Source organism: Homarus americanus, unplaced genomic scaffold, assembly GCF_018991925.1.
Source record: "Homarus americanus isolate GMGI-L3 unplaced genomic scaffold, GMGI_Hamer_2.0 scaffold39155, whole genome shotgun sequence".
NCBI classification, from domain to species: domain Eukaryota; kingdom Metazoa; phylum Arthropoda; class Malacostraca; order Decapoda; family Nephropidae; genus Homarus; species Homarus americanus.
In genome coordinates this window covers 2,808,082-2,825,227 of record NW_024737042.1, presented here as the reverse complement: position 1 = coordinate 2,825,227, position 17,146 = coordinate 2,808,082, and the positions used below count along the sequence as shown (strand labels likewise).

Here is a 17,146-nt window from a genome sequence, read left to right as displayed (position 1 = left end):
TATTAAGACTTTGTTGTTAATCTAGAACATATTTTGTATAATGCTATATTTTGTAAAGTGATGTATAGTAATTTCCTTATTACATACATGTTGAAATTTATTATTATTTTCAATAAATTTAATAAATTCTTTTATATAAAATGTGATTTCAATTATCAAGTTATTTTCTTAAAATTTGTGAATTTTCATAATCTTCCACCAAGTATAATATTAACAGGTATAAAGTGGTATGCATACGCAATTACTTAAAGGTTAGGTTATATTTATTGTTGACCAGATTATTATTTTTATGATCAATTTATTTTTCATATGCTGTCATAACTGCTTTTGTAAGTAATTTGAATTACATTTAACATTTGTTTCATATTTAAAGTTTGTTTTACACTTAAGATAATCTTTATATTTAAAGTACATTATTACATCATAACAGCAAATACCACCGACAAGTTGTATTACCCGCAGCAACGTCAGTACACAACAGCGCTTCACCCAAGCAGGATAAGATATATAAATTGCAGGGACATAATATTTTGTCGAAAGAAACGGATCGGCGGTGGCAACACAATCAAGGAAGTCATCCGTGTGTGTGTGGTTACGCCACATAAATAAGAGTGTAGCATGAGTGTATAGACAGTAGAGGGGTCGTGGCAGGTCACTCAACACACATCTCCATAAGCGTAAGTCCTGCTCCTCATTTTAGCGATATTATTGTACAGTGGTGTTTTACAGTGGTTTTGAGTGCGAGGTTAGTATGTTAGTAAATGTGGTTGTCGGATAGAGTCCTTTATGGGGACACTTGTCCCGCATGGTTACACAAAACCGACTGATTTCTGCATCATGTTGTACCACTGATCGAGTGTTGCGGCGTTTAGCACACCTGACTGATATGTCGTTATACGTCTATCTAACCGATTGGTGTAACCTTGCACACTAGAGTGACTGGCTGCTTCGTCGTGCAATGTTTATTCAAGTGATTGTTGTGCTATGCCTTGGTGATTGCTGTGTTGTGCCATGATATCCACCACTGCCTTGCCATGTATATACGTGACTATGTGTTGCGTCATCCCACATATTCTTGTCTCAATGCTTGTATTTTGGTGCGTTCATCAAAGCGCTGTCCTCTTCTCCCTCAGGTTATCTTACATCATAACCATTACAAAGAGACGATGTACATATGTTGCTGAAAAATTGAAAAAATTTTGAGCCCAGCCAGTTAAAGATCAACCCTGTTAAGGTGAACATGAATAATGGAATGAAGTATGGTATGAAGATGACGAATAGATGAGCGTTTAAGAAAATGACTTACTTGATTATAATGATCGCTGCAATAGTATGTATAGATAAGTTGTATGAAAATGATATTATTTTTTATATGAAAATATATATATATATATATATATATATATATGATATGTACCGGCTTATACTGACACGGGAGAGAGACAGAATGGCCACCACTGATTGTGTGTTCTGTGTGATTCCAGATAATGCTCGGTGACAGCTGGTAACATCAACACAGGAAAATAATACTGATGATGGTGAGCCCGTCAACACCGTCCTCCCACTGCCTCCACACTCAGGTACCATACGATGCCCGTTTGCAACCTCTACTGTACCAGATATCCTGCACTTGTAACAGTAATGGATTCCAAATCATTGAACTCGTATTGTCATATTATTGAATTTGACTTGTTTCCACAACGAATTTCTATATTATGCATATAAAAAACATACCGATAGATCCCACAAAAAAAATTACGATGCAGAGTCAATCTGGCCAGAATTTAGATATCTACCCACAATATTTAATAAAATCACTTACGCATCCAATGGAATCAATGAAATAAAATTTATTAGTCTGATCGTTTGAGTTAGTGCAGGAGAGTTGTCAGTCGCTGGTGTGCTGGGCGCCGTGCTGGAGTGCGGACCTGTCTCTGGCACCCACCTGTATGTTATGTAGCCTCCCTCTGCTGTATGTAGCCTCCACCTGCAGTTATGTAGATTGCTGTAGATAGCAGCCCACCCACACCTCCACCATCCACCTGCTCCCAGCCTCCACCTGCTGTGTTATGTGTTGTATGTTATACATGTTCTCCACCTAGCCCACTGCTGTATGTAGTGCTTATGTAGCCTCCACCTGCTGTATGTTGTAGCCTTGCTTAAGTAGCCTCCACCTGCTGTATGTTGTTCTGTAGCCTCCATTGCTGTATGTTATGTCACTGCTGTATGTTATGTAGCCTCCACCTGCTGTATGTGTTGCTTATGTAGCCTCCACCTGCTATGTTGCTACATGTTAGCCTCCACCTGCTGTATGTTCTTATGTAGCCTCCACCTGCTGTATGTTGCCTCCCCACCATGTATGTGAGGTGTAGTTGCTGTATGTTATACTTCCACCTGTCGCCTCTCCACCCCTGTGTTGTATGTTGCCTCCACCTGCTCCCACCTTATGTAGCCTCCACCTGTATGTTGCTTAAGCCTATGCCTCCACTCTGTGCTGTATGTTGTATATGTGTAGCTCCACCTGCTCACCTGCTGTATCCACCTGTCTAGTAATGTATTCACTCTGTATGTCTGTAGCCTCACCTGCTGTATGTTCTTATGTAGCCTCCACCTGCTGTATGTTCCATGTAGCTCACTTGTTGTATGTATGTAGCTCCACCTGCTGTATGTCTTAAGTAGCCTCAACCTGTTGTATGTCTTATGTAGCCTCCACCTGCGTATGCCTCCACCTGTTGTATGTGTAGCCTCCACCTGCTGTATGTGTAGCCCCATGTAGCCTCCACCTGCTGTATGCTTGCTATGTAGCCTCCACCTGCTGTATGTTATAAGTAGCCTCCACTTGTTGTATGTTCTATGTAGCCTCCACCTGCTGTATGCTTAAGTAGCCTCCACCTATAATATGTCAACTGCTGTATGTTCTATGTAGCCTTCTCTAAGCCTCCACCTGCTGTATGTATTTATGCTCCACCATGTATGTTCTTATTAACCTCCAACTCATGTTCTTATGTAGCCTTCTTATGTTCTATGTAGCCTCCACCTATATGTTCTTATGTATGTTCTTGTCTTCACCTGTTATATGTTCATACTGTATATACCCTCCACCTGGTGTATATTCTTAAATAGCCTCCACTTGTGGAAGTATGTTCTCATATAAAAATATGTAACTCTTATGTGTGTTTTTTTTCTGGTTTCAAATGCGTTTCTTCACCTGTCAGTACTATAAAACATCCTTTTGTAGTGAACGTGTATCTTCTGGAATAGTTTGATTCTACAAATCTAAAAAAAACAAACAAGGTTCTACAGAATAAATTATTTTGTTATATGTAGATATAACTACTGTATGTTTATCTGGTTTACGTCTTTTTTTTATTATATTTATCATGGTAAGACTTCCTTCACTATCTCAGGAGGAGTGTGTAGTACAGAGAATTCCCTGGGTGTGGGGGTGTTCGGGTGGTGGTGGACAACCAGGACGCTAACGAGACCCTGATGCTGCTCTCCCACCTGCTCCACCAGGCTCGACGGGTAGGCCACTCTCCCACCTGCTCCACCAGGCTCGACAGGTATGCCACTCTCCACCTGCTTCAACAGACTCGACAGGCCCAGGCTCTCTTACCTTCTCCCCAGGCTTGAAGGTAGGTGCTCTACCACCTGCTCCACCAGGCGCGATATGTAGGTCTCTCAGCCACCTGCTGCGCAGGGTCGAGAGGTAGGCCACTCTCCCACCTAGCCCACCTGACTCCGAGAGGTAGGCCACTCTCCCACCTGCCCCGGTTTCGACGGGTAGGTCACTCTCCCACCTGTGAGGGTCCACCTGACACGAGAGGTGAGCCACTCCCCACCTGGCCAACCAGGCTCGAGAGGATAGACCACTCTCCCACCTGGAACCCTGACACGAGAGGTAGGCCACTCTCCCACCAGCGTCACCAAGGTCAACAGGTAAGTCTAGGTCACTCTCCCACCTGGTCCACCAGGCTCTACAGGTAGGTCACCATCCCACCAGCTCCACTAGGGTCGGGAGGTAGGTCACCCCCCACCTGCTCCACCAGGTTCCATAGGTAGATTATTCTACAGGGACTTCACTTTACCCTCTGGATCCTCAAGTTGGTCACTCTCCTACCTATTCCACTAACCTCTATAAGCAAACCACTCAACACACTCTAAAGAAATAACATGGCTCATCTTTCTCTCAGTTAAGCCAGACCTCAGCCCCAATCCATATATGGAGCTCGTTCTGTCAGAGATCCTCTGAATCAGTCTGTGGAATAAACCAGATTTATTTAGCTGATTCCTGACAGCATGAAAGTCTCTGGCAAATGAACACCATCTACGGGACGGTACTTCTGTGTCTGTGACCAACCATCTTTGCACCAATTCTGGCCTGCAAGAAAGTTCTCTTTAAATGAAGACGTCTTGGAAAAAAAAAACATTTCCATATATATTAAGACTAAAACATATTCAGGTCATCCGTCATTCTATTATAACTGGTTTGACAGTGAGGTACTGTATATCTAAATAACCATGCGGAAGTTAACGCCACGAGTTAACAGTGTACAATGTGTCACAGGTGAGGATGGGGTCTCGGAGTGTGCGGGTGGTGGTGGTGAGTCACGACCCGGTCTTCCTCGCCACCTTCGCCGAGTGGTCCCTCAAGGGTCGCCTCCTGGTGTGGGCCACCAAGCTGCTGGTGGTCACCAGCCTCCCACTCCCACAGCTCCACTCCCTCCTGTCCTCCCACTGGACCTTCTCCATGATGAACACCATCTTGCTCAACCTAGACGACACACCACCCAACCTCAGGTAATACAGTATATATAAACAACTCATGGCCAGCCTCCTTGTATAAAATTGGCGCCACACCCGGTAATACACGGTTCTTTCCTTTAGTCACTAACTTTGTGTAGGTAATAATATTATAATGTCGTTAGAACAATATCTAAAAAAACCATCTAATAGTCACCACACAGGTCAAGCATCTTCATATACTGATGATCATTTTACTAAGAAAAATCATCATGCACACTTCCTGAGTAGTATTATAATGTTTACCTCCACCATGGACAGGGTCAGCGTGTACACCCACCTGCCATACACCCCAGAGGGTGCTCAGGTGGTGGAAGTTGCTTCCTGGACACCAAAACGCGGCCTTGTCGTAAGAGAGGGCCGTTCACTCTTCCCTCCTAAGTTCTCAAAGTAATCTTGTAATAACAACCCTTGAAGTTGAACTATATACTGTACACATATAACTACAGCTTAATCACAATAGCTCTTGAAATTTTAAGATTTTTATTGGCAGTTAATAATATACAAATAAATCATATCACATATAGATAGAATTCCAAGGTTGTCTTTCTTCACCTGAGAATAATGATGCCCTTGATGACTATCCAAAATTAATCGGTAAAAATTAATTTTGTTACGGACGGATTACTGACTATCCCAAGCTTGAGTTAGATGATGTAGGTCAGGGCAGCTGCTACTGGTATAATCTTAGAGAAGCACAAAGTCTAGGAGTTACTATTCACAACCCGGGTTCTCATAGCTCACACACTGTCGAGTATGCGATGTACAGTTTATCAATATATCTTTGTTACGAGCAAAATGTTGTTTCGTTATAGTTTTAAGGAGTGGTGACGCTTTCAAGTAGTTAACATATAAACGAGAACGATATTACCCTCAGCTTCTATGGTGCCGAGGTCAACGTGACTGCCCTGCGTTTCCCACCATACTGGGACGAACTGGAGGGACCTGATGGCATTAAACAGTACTCTGGCACCGACTACTTCTTGTTAAAATCAATTGCGGACTCCCTCAACTTTACTATCAACGTCGTGCCCACCACCTCGTGGGCAGAGGTGAGCAAGAGAAGGCTGTTAAACCGGCACGTTATTACCTGCCACACTGAAACTTGCCATATCCACGCAATACAACACCCGCAACCTCAGCCATCATCCGCACCACTCATTCAGACCAACCTATCCTACGCAATGCTATAACCTCCTTTTGTACACTCACGCCTAGACTGTATGACACTTGTCTCACATTTCACCACATCCAGATCCTCATAACACATGATATCTAATAAAACACACCAAAACTCAGTGTACAACCCTAATACATAGATGCTGGTCTATGGTATCATTAACAATATTATGGCTGCAGGTTACACAGCGTGTAGAGGAACGAGTGTCCTTCATGGCCACTGTGCTCCACAACGTGTTACCTGGACGTCTTGAACGCTACGACTACTCATGGGTGTACGAGTACGAGTCCCTTTTCTTCAGTATGGCCCAACCGGGTATCAAGCCACAGTGGCAGTCGCTCTACTACCCTCTCACTGACCTGGTGTGGGCGGCCGTCCTGCTGGCGCTGCTGCTCACCCCTGTGGTCCTGCTGCTGGTGAGTTACGTAATGCTAATATATAACACAAATTTTAATTCTGTATTACTGTGTCCTGTAACACAGAATTAATTTGTCCTTTAAGAAAATTTACGCTTCACTGCAACATAGTATGATGTACATTATATCTTATAAACGTACGATAGTATGTGCAAAATACCTACAGTATTTCGTTACATCGTTTTCTGGCATTCAAAACGAGGCGATGTAAAATAAGAATTGTAAAATTACTTTACATATTGATTGCAAAAAAATTCGGAGATGAAATTTTCATTATCATAACACATGAATTTAGAAACTAATTTTACTAATTGGATAATCCAGAATGCCACTTCACCTAGACACTTCCTCAAGAAACAGATGTACAGTACCTCGTCTTCAGGGGACAGCTGGGCGAGAATTTAAGAGGGAGGGGCTGTAGAAATCATAACAATCACATAGTGTAGGTCATTGTAAAGGGATAGCCCGGGAAGACCAGACAGTTCCCCAACCGCACTGGTTAACCATTTTCCTTTGCCATGAACGGCGAAGAAAAAGGCAAATGTAGAAAAAAGACAAAAATAACACCTCACTACTCTTAATTGCCAGGCAACAATGCTATGCACTACACCAGAGGTCAACAGTGCAATCTGGTATACATCAAAAGACCAATAAATGACAGGGAGCTAAACTGGCAGTTACTGAGGACCAAATAACTCGAAATGAAGTAAATACGAGGATAAATTGTTGTTAATACTGAAACTTGTTATTATTGCAGATTATTCGTGTTGGTGAATGGAGGGATGGTGGGGATAGGGTAGCCACAGGAACGGTGGTGCAGGATGTTACAGGGATGCTGTTAGGACAGAACTTGCCACGACGGCTGCCCACAGTCATCTCCAGCCGTGTACTGGTGGCTTCGTGGCTGATGTTCGCCCTCATATTCGGGTCTGCCTATCGTGGCAACCTCACCGCCTTCCTCACGCTGCCCAAGTACCCACCCCGTGCCGAGACAATGCAGGACCTTATCAATACTGCAGATAGGTAGTGTTCACGTGTCTTAGTACATACCTGAATAGTATATGTAATGGACTTACTCTACATAAGGAAATATTCTTTAATATCAAAATAATTTAGCTCTCACAAAATATATATTGTATATTCTCTACCTTTAAACACAGGATAACGATGCAACCGTATGGAATAGAGTTCAAAAATTTTTTCAGCAAGTCAAATTCACAGTTGTTCAAGAGACTGGGCCAACTGATGCACATCGTTCCATCAGTAAATGTCGGACAACAACAGGCGGTTGACAAAAAGTAAGTCACTGTTTTTAGTAGGGAGATTAGAGTTTTCTGGGAAACCTTACAAATTCTCACTTCAATACACCAGCACTTTACAATAATACCCAAAAAGTTCCGTGAAAAAAGTAGGTTGACTCGACTGTAAGCCTGTAAGATAGTAAGTCTCTTAGCCAAGACACTATATTTGCTCTTAACTCTCCAGATGTTCGATCACATTCACAGTTAATCTATAGCTCAGCTTTTACACAAACACCATCAATCATTTTTGCCAACAATTTAATATTATCTGGGGTTATGGCAGACAAGCTCACCTCGACGCAGGACGCTACCAGCAACTAAAGATAGCGGAGAGATTCATTGGGGCGGACGGAACCCCCAAGTTATACCTCGGCCAGGAGAGCATCAGTCCTGGCATGGCGGCCTGGCCCATCCCACATGACGCTCCCTTTAGACCTGTCCTGGACCGCTGCCTCATGGCCGTCATTGAGGTCAGTAACCTAACCCGTAAAGAATATCGTCTTGAATTAGAAGGTAATTTATTTTCCATAAAATGGAAAATATAGCTCAACATACCAACGTGCTATGCTAATTGTCAAACAACTTACAAAAACACAACACGATTATCTTTTCATGTGGAAATGATAAAGTCAACTTTACCTTGAGTAAGCAAGTTGGTGGGAATGGTATTTATTGACCAAAGAGTAACAACTCTTGAGATTTATGACGCATAAGTATCCACAAAAAGGTTTTGGATGATAGCAGACTGACTACGTGTATCAGGCCAGTCAGTCCATCGTGGTGTGGGACCAGTGTAGGTGTTCACATGTCATGTGCTCCACAGGCTGGACTGTACGAGAGATGGAACGACGACCTGTTGCGTCAAGCTCAGATGGAGAGTCGCAAGAGGTACAAGCAACAGGAGACAGAAAAAGAGACAGAGTCAGACAGCAGCCTGAGGTCCCTCACCATCACACACCTGCAGGGAGCCTTTATGCTGCTGCTCCTGGGCCTCGGCTTGGCTGGAGTCTCCTTCTTCGTGGAACTCCTCGCTGTATAGCTTTTGCGACACCAAAGGAAAATTATCAATAACACTCAAGTTGTTTTAATCTTATTCACTTAAAATTATATTGTAATATGAACAAATGAAAGATAACTGATTACTGAAAATAATTAGTCATAATTTTCCATTCGCTATGTGTCGTAGGCAATACTAACAAAGCCAGTTTTCAGTGCATTTCTAGAAACTTTATACTGTACTTCTAACTTTAAAAATATTCCAGGTTTATTTCATAGATACGTTTTTCACACTTAGATACTACGGGAATTTATGGACTATAATTTAATAAAGTATTTGGCTACCAAAAAATGTATCTGCTCCTTTCATCGCTGTGAACGATGGATTCCGGCTAAACCACTGTTTCTATAACAGGAAAAAGATGAGCAGCGTCACTTGTCTTGACTATTTATATATGGCTAGTTTGCCTGAGGCTATGTCGGGATAATTAAAGGTAAAAGTGGACCTTAGTAGCCACCTGAAAATTGCACCCACAGGGTGTCCTAATTTGAAGTTTAATCACCCAAAACTATATTGGAGGGTAATTTCAGATGTCCCTAAGTGCCAAAATTGCGAATGGTCTCGCCCTCGATCTGTCTCTAATTCTAAAGGTTTCGGTATTAGTGGTCTCGACAGAAACCATATAGAGTAAATTATTCCTGTTATAATGTATTTTTTATTTGTTTTACTTTTTGCTCTATCTGCTTCTATAAGAGTCAATATAAAACTCCCTGTATGGTCTCTACGAAATATTTAACGATTGAATTTTCTTTAGCCATTCGAACAATTTTTAATTTCATAAATTTAATTTATCATAACCAGCAAATTTCCAAATGTATTGTGTAATTTTGTCATTCCATTGTATATTTGTTTTAAAGTCAATAAGTGAGACACTATGCATGTTATAAGTGAGTGTTTATTTGTGCACAAAAAATTAAAAATAATTTCTTTAATTAATTATTAAGACTTTGTTGTTAATCTCGAACATATTTTGTATAATGCTATATTTTGTAAAGTGATGTATAGTAATTTCCCTTATTACATACATGTTGAAATTTTATTATTATTTTCAATAAATTTAATAATTCTTTATATGAAAATGGTGATTTCAATTACTCCCAGAAACTTATCGGAATATAAATAATTATCTAAGTAAAACAAAATTTTTTCTTATATTAGTGTGAATTTTCATAAACTTCCACCAAGTATAATATTAACAGGTATATAAAGTGGCGTATGTGCCATACGCAATTACTTAAAGGTTAGGTTATATTTATTGTTGACCAGATTATTATTTTTATGATCAATTTATTTTTCATATACATATACTGTCATAACTGCTTTTGTAAGAAATTTGTATTACATTTAATATTTGTTTCGTATCTAAAGTTTGATTTACACTTAAGATAATCTTTATATTTAAAGTACATTATTACATCATAACAGCAAATACCACCGATAAGTTGTGATTACCCGCAGCAACGTCAGTCACACAGCGCTTCACCCAAGCGTTGTCTTTGGCAGGATAAGATATAATAAATTACAGGGACATAATATTTTGTCGAAAGAAACGGATCGCGGTGGCAACACAATCAATGAGGAAGTCATCCGTGTGTGTGTGCTGGTTACGCCACATAAATAAGAGTGTAGCATGAGTGTATGAGACAGTAAGGAGCGGGTCGTGGTGCAGGTGACTCAACAATTCCACAAGCGTAAGTCCTGTTCCTCATTTTAGCTATTATTATTGTACAGTGGTGTTTACAGTGGTTTTGAGTGCGAGGTTAGTGTAAGTGTTAGTAAATGTGGTTGTCGGAGTTAGAGTGTTTCCTTTATGGGGGACACTTGTCTTGCACGGTTCACACAAAACCGACTGATTTCTGCATCATGTTGGGTACTCAAGTGACTTGAGTGTTGAGGCGTTTAGCACACCTGACTGATATGTCATGTTATATTTCTATCTAACCGATTGGTGTAACTCTTAGCACACTAGAGTGACTGGCTGCTTCGTCGTGCAATGTTTATTCCTAAGTGATTGTTGTGCTATGCCTTGAGTGATTGCTGTGTTGTGCCATGATATCCACCACTGCCTTGCCATGTATATACGTGACTATGTGTTGCGTCATCCCACATATATTCTTGTCTCAATGCTGTATTGTGGTGCGTTCATAAAGACGCTGTCCCACTTCTGCCCTCAGGTTATCTTACACTCATAACCATTACAAGAGAGAGACGATGTACATATGTTGCTCAGAAATGAGAAAAAATAATTTCCTGAACTCCAGTTAAAGATCAACCCTGTTAAGGTGAACATGAATAATGGAATGAAGTAGAAGATGGTCATATGAAGATGACGTACAAAACATTAGTATTGTATAGATGAGCAGTTTAAGGAAAATGACTTTTACTTATATAATGAAAACTGCAAGAGATATATAATGTACACATCACAATTGAGAAACTGGAATATATATATATATATATATATATATATATATATATATATATATATATATATATATATATATATATATATATATATATATATATATATATATATATATATAATGACATCCCAGATCTCCACCGGCATATACTGAACCTGGCCCACGGTCAGAGAGACAGAATGGCCACCACTGACCTACTGTGTGTCTGTGTGATTCCAGATAATGCTCGGTGACAACTTGAGCAACATCAACACAGGGAAAATAATACTGATGATGGTGAGCCTCGCCGTCGACACCGTCCTCCCGCTGCCTCCACACTCAGGTACCATACGTAATGACCGGAGTTTGATAAACAACCTTATACTGTACCAGGATATCAGGCACTTGTACAGTATATGGATCAAACTCGTATGTACTCGTATTGTCATATTGAATTTGACTTATTTCTTCACAAGCGAATTTCTATATTATGTATATATATATATATATATATATATATATATATATATATATATATATATATATATTATATATATATATATATATATATATATATATATATAAATACTGGATAAGATCCCAATAAAAAAAATACGACGCAGAATCAATCTAGCCAGAATTTAGATATCTACCCACAGTATTATTTAACAAAATCAGTTGCGATCTTAGGGAGAATCAATGAAATAAATGAGTTTTAATCAACCCGTTTGAGTTAGTGGCAGGAGAGTTGTCAGTCGCTGGTGGTGCTGTGGGCGCCGTGCTGGAGGCGGTGTCTCGGCCCACCTGCTCCCTGATCCTCCTGACAGATGGCACCACCTCACCCTCCACCATCCTCAAGGTGATGTTTGTTGTTATGTAGCCTCCACCTACTGTATGTTCTAATGTAGCCTCCACCTGCTGTATGTCCTAATGTAGCCTCCACCTACTGTATGTCTTAATGTAGCCTCCACCTGCTGTATGTTCTAATGTAGCCTCCACCTGCTGTATGTTCTTATCTAGCCTCCACCTGCTGTATGTTCTGATATAGTCTCCACCTGCTGAATTGAATTGAATTGAATTGAATTGTAACAGTTTATTTAGCCAGAAAAATACAGATACAGAGGGATAATATAATTTAACATGGCTGAGCCAGTTGAGAACTTGAGCTCTCTTTGAGGCACCTGATATATACTATACATTTATCTCAAAGAAGTATTATGAAACATTTAGTATCATCTGGAATAGTACAATAGCATGGTAGTAATAAGTACATCTCATAGTGTTTCCACGGTTATCACTTCAATATTTATTAATTTTATTATTTATTATTTTTATTTTTTTATTTTTTTTATTTATTCATATACACATACCTATACATATATACACATATATACATATACATATATATATATATATATATATATATATATATATATATATATATAAATATACATATATACATACATACATACATATATATACACATATACACACACATACACACACATATACATATAAATTAGAGTGGAATTTAAAACATAAGTATAATGGGGGAGCAGTACAACCTGTTGTAGTAATAAGGTTGAACAAGAGGACAGAGCTTGAGGATTATGTCTAGTATTATGTGTATTCAATGGTAATTCCTATTTATTTACATGATATTTTCCGATAAAACGGATTTGGTGGTACAATAAAAGCAGGTACTGTAAATATAGTAAGTGTTAAGAAATATTAATACTTCGACAATAGATATTTTTTAGAGATGATTTAAAGGAAGGAGCGTAGTCTTTGCTCGGATGGGTGGGGTAAGTTGTTCCATACCTTCACACCATGATATTTTATGGAGGTCTGGGACTGAGAGGAGGAGCGCTTGGGGGTGGTCTTAGTAGCTCTGGGTGCTTGTTGTATCTCTGATTATTCCGGAGCTGGAAGTAATTATTGTCAAGCAAATGATTGATAGATTTGTAAACAAAGAGGCACAGCAGTAAGTGTTAATATTCGAATTTTAAAAATTTAATATAGCAAATTTTCGTTAGTGAGATCTGTTTTTTTCAAGTAGGTCATTGTCCGTACAACTCTTTGAGCAGTAACCAGAGATGAAGAGCCAGAGGCCCCCATAGTGTGTGACAGTGTATCAGGTGTTGGTAAACAAGATCATGATAAATTTCTTATTGCTGTGAGAGTGAGTGACTGTCGAGTGTGATACATGATACCGCAATGTTTATTGATTTTACTGTGTATGGCTTGTATGTGGTTTCTCCAGTTAAGTTTCTCATCAAAAATAACTCCGAGGAATTTAGTATTTTGTTCACGTTTGAGGACTATATTACCAAGGTACAGGGGGTTCAAATCTGGAGGTAAGTTTTTTCTTCTGTGAAAGATCATGTTGTGGGTTTCCAAGATTTAGGGTCAGTTTATTACGTATTACCCAGGTCCCGACTTTAGTTAATTCGGTGTTCATAGTTCTCATCAAGGAATGGAGGTCTGAGTTGCTGGCATAGAGATTACTATCGTATGTTCTAATGTAGCCCCCACCTGCTGTATGTTCTAATGTAGCCTCCACCTGCTGTATGTCATGTAGCCTCCATCTGCTGTATGTTATGTAGCCTCCACCTGCTGTATGTTCTCATGTACCCTCCACCTGGTGTATGTTATTATGTTGCCTCCACCTGCTATATGTTCTTAAGTATCCTCCACTGGCTATATGGTCTTATGTAGCCTCCACCAGCTGTATTGTTTATGTAGCCTCCACCTGCTGTATGTTCTTATGCTAAAATACTAATTTTTATGTATGATTTTTTTTTCTGGTTTCAAAAGCGTTTCTTCACCAGTCAACACTATAAAACATCCTTTTGTAGCGAACGTGTATCTTCAGAAATAGTTTGATTTTACAGATCTAACAAAATACAAGGTTCTACGGAATAAATTATTTTGTTATATCTAGATATAACTGTGTTTATCTGGTTTACGTCTTTTGTATTACATTTATCATGTGGTTAAGACTTCCTACACTATCTCAGGAGGAGAGTGTAGTACGAGGGAGCCCTGGGTGTGGGGGTGTTCTGGTGGTGGTGGACGACCAGGACGCCAACGAGACCCTGGTGCTGCTCTCCCACCTGCTCCACCAGGCCTGACAGGTAGGCCACTCTCCCACCTGCTCCACCAGGCTCTAGATGTAGTCATTCTCCCACCTGCTCCACCAGGCTCGAGATGTAGGCCACTCTCCCACCTGCTCCACCAGGCCTGACAGGTAGGCCACTCTCCCACCTGCCCACCAGGCTCTAGATGGAGGTCATTCTCCCACCTGCTCCACCAGGCTCGAGATGTAGGCCACCTCCCACCTGCTTCACCAGGCACAAGGTAGGCCACCTCCACCTGCTCCACCAGACTCGAGATGTAGGTCACCTCCCACCTGCTCCACCAGGCTCGAGATGTAGGTCACTCTCCCACCTGCTCCACCAGGCCTGACAGGTAGGCCACCTCCCACCTGCTCCACCAGGCCTGACAGGTAGGCCACCTCCCACCTGCTCCACCAGGCTCGAGATGTAGGTCACTCCCCACCTGCTCCACCAGGCTCGAGATGGTGGTCACTCCCACCTGCCCACCAGGCCGACAGGCAGGCCACTCTCCCACCTGCTCCACCAGGCTCGACAGGTAGGCCACCTCCCACCTGCTCCACCAGGCTCTAGATGTAGGTCATTCCTCCACCTGCTCCACCAGGCCGACAGGTAGGCCTCCCACCTGCTCCACCAGGCTGACAGGTAGGCCACCTCCCACCTGCTCCACCAGGCCTGAGATGGGTCACCCACCTGCTCCACCAGACTCGACAGGTAGGCCACTTCCCACCTGCTCCACCAGCATCGAGATGTAGGTCACTCCACCTGCTCCACCAGACTGACAGGTAGGTCACCTCCCACCTGCTCCACCAGGCCCGATATGTAGGTCACCCACACCCACCAGACTCACAGGTAGGCCACCTCCCACCTGCTCCACCAGGCCGAGATGTAGGTCACTCCCACCTGCTCCACCAGACCCCACAGGTAGGTCACTCTCCCACCTGCTCCACCAAGCCTGACAGGTAGGTCACTTCCCACCTGCCCCACTAGGTTCAAACGTAGGCCACTCTCCCACCTGCTCCACCAGGCTCGAGATGTAGGTCATTCTCCCACCTGCCTCCACCAGGCCTGAAAACGTAGGCCACCTCCCCACCTGCTCCACCAGGCCCGAGATGTAGGTCACTGCCACCTGCCTCTACCCGGCCTGACACGCAGGCCACCTCCCACCTGCTCCACCAAGCCTCGAGATGTAGGTCACTGCCACCTGCTCCACCCGCTCGACACGAGGCCACTCTCCCACCTGCTCCACCAGGCCCGAGATGTAGTTCTGCCACCTGCTCTACCCGGCTCGACACGTAGGCCACCTCTCCCACCGGGTCTACCCAACCTCGAGATGTAGGTCACTCTGCCACCTGCTCTACCCGGCCTCGAGGTAGGCCAGTCTCACCTGCTCGACCAGGCTCGACAAGTAGGCCATCCTCCCACCTGCTCCACCCGGCTCGAGAGGTAGGTCACTCTCCCACCTGCTCCACCCGGCTCGAGAGGTAGGTCACTCTCCCACCTGCTCCACCAGGCTCGACAGGTAGGTCACTTTCCCACTAGCTCCACCCTCCATCTGCTCTACCAGGTTCCATAGGTAAATCATTCTACAGGGACTTCAATTTACCCCTTCGATCCACAAGTTGGTCACTCTCCTACCTATTCCACTAACTTCTATAAGCAAACTACTCAAAACACTTTTAATAGACATAACTGGCTCGTCCTTCTCTCAGCTAAACCAGACCTCCAACTGATCCATATATGGCGCTCGTTCTGTCAGAGATCCGCTTGATCAGTCTGTGGAATAAACCAGATTTATTTAGCTGATTCCTGACAGCACAAGAGAGTCTGGCAACTGAACTTCCTACCTACGGAACGGTACTTCTGTTCGTGACCAACCATCTTCACACCAATTCTGGGCTGCAAGAAAGTTCTCTTTAAATAAAGACGTCTTTGAAAATATATAGCTAATTGTTATAAAATTTCCATAATGTTGTTAAATGAAAACATATTTTTACTGACTATGTTAGCCTTGACTACACTTAATATAATTAAGACTAAAACATATTCAGGTCATCCGTCATTTAATTATAACTGGTTTGACAGTGAGGTACTGAATATCTAAATAACCATACGGAAGTTAACGCTACGAGTTAACAGTGTACAATGTGTCGCAGGTGAGGATGGGGTCTCGGTGTGTGCTGGTGGTGGTGGTGAGTCACGACCCGGTCTTCCTCGCCACCTTCGCCGAGTGGTCTCTCAAGGGCCGCCTCCTGGTGTGGGCTACCAAGCTGATGGTGGTCACCAGCCTCCCACTCCCAAAACTCCACTCCCTCCTGTCCTCCCACTGGACCTTCTCCATGATGAACACCATCTTGTTCAACCTGGACGACTCACCACCCAACCTCAGGTAATATACTCAATGAACACCATCCTGCTCTACCTGGACGACACACCACCCAACCTCAGGTAATACAGTATATATAAACAACTCATGGCCAGCCTCCTAGTATAAAATTGGCGCCACACCCGGTAATACATGGTTCTTTCCTTTAGTCACTAACTCTGCGTAGGTAATAATATTATAATGTCGTTAGAACAATATATAATGAGACCATCTTATAGTCACCACACAGGTCAAGCATCTTCATATACTGATGATCATTTTACTGAGAAAAATCAACATGCACACTTCCTGAGTAGTATTATAATGTTTACCTCCACCATGGACAGGGTCAGCGTGTACACCCACCTGCCATACACCCAAGAGGGAGCTCAGATGGTGGGAGTTGCCTCCTGGACACCACAACGCGGCCTCGTCGTAAGAGAGGGCCGTTCACTCTTCCCTCCTAAGTTCTTCAAGTAATCCCTAAATAGCCCTTGAAGTTTACA

General features: G+C 42.3%; 1 protein-coding gene and 1 long non-coding RNA gene across 2 annotated transcripts in view; one reads left to right on the top strand and one right to left on the bottom strand.

Annotated features, from left to right (window-relative positions):
- The window catches only part of LOC121872581 (ionotropic receptor 93a-like), a 61,805-nt gene that overhangs the window by 19,410 nt on the left and 25,249 nt on the right, over positions 1 to 17,146 (bottom strand). The gene's annotated exons all lie outside the window — the stretch shown is intronic.
- LOC121872582 lies at positions 10,411 to 14,222 on the top strand. The gene is made up of 4 exons (XR_006090123.1): positions 10,411 to 10,448; positions 11,400 to 11,502; positions 11,897 to 12,018; positions 14,180 to 14,222. It is a non-coding gene; the product is annotated as an uncharacterized LOC121872582 (long non-coding RNA).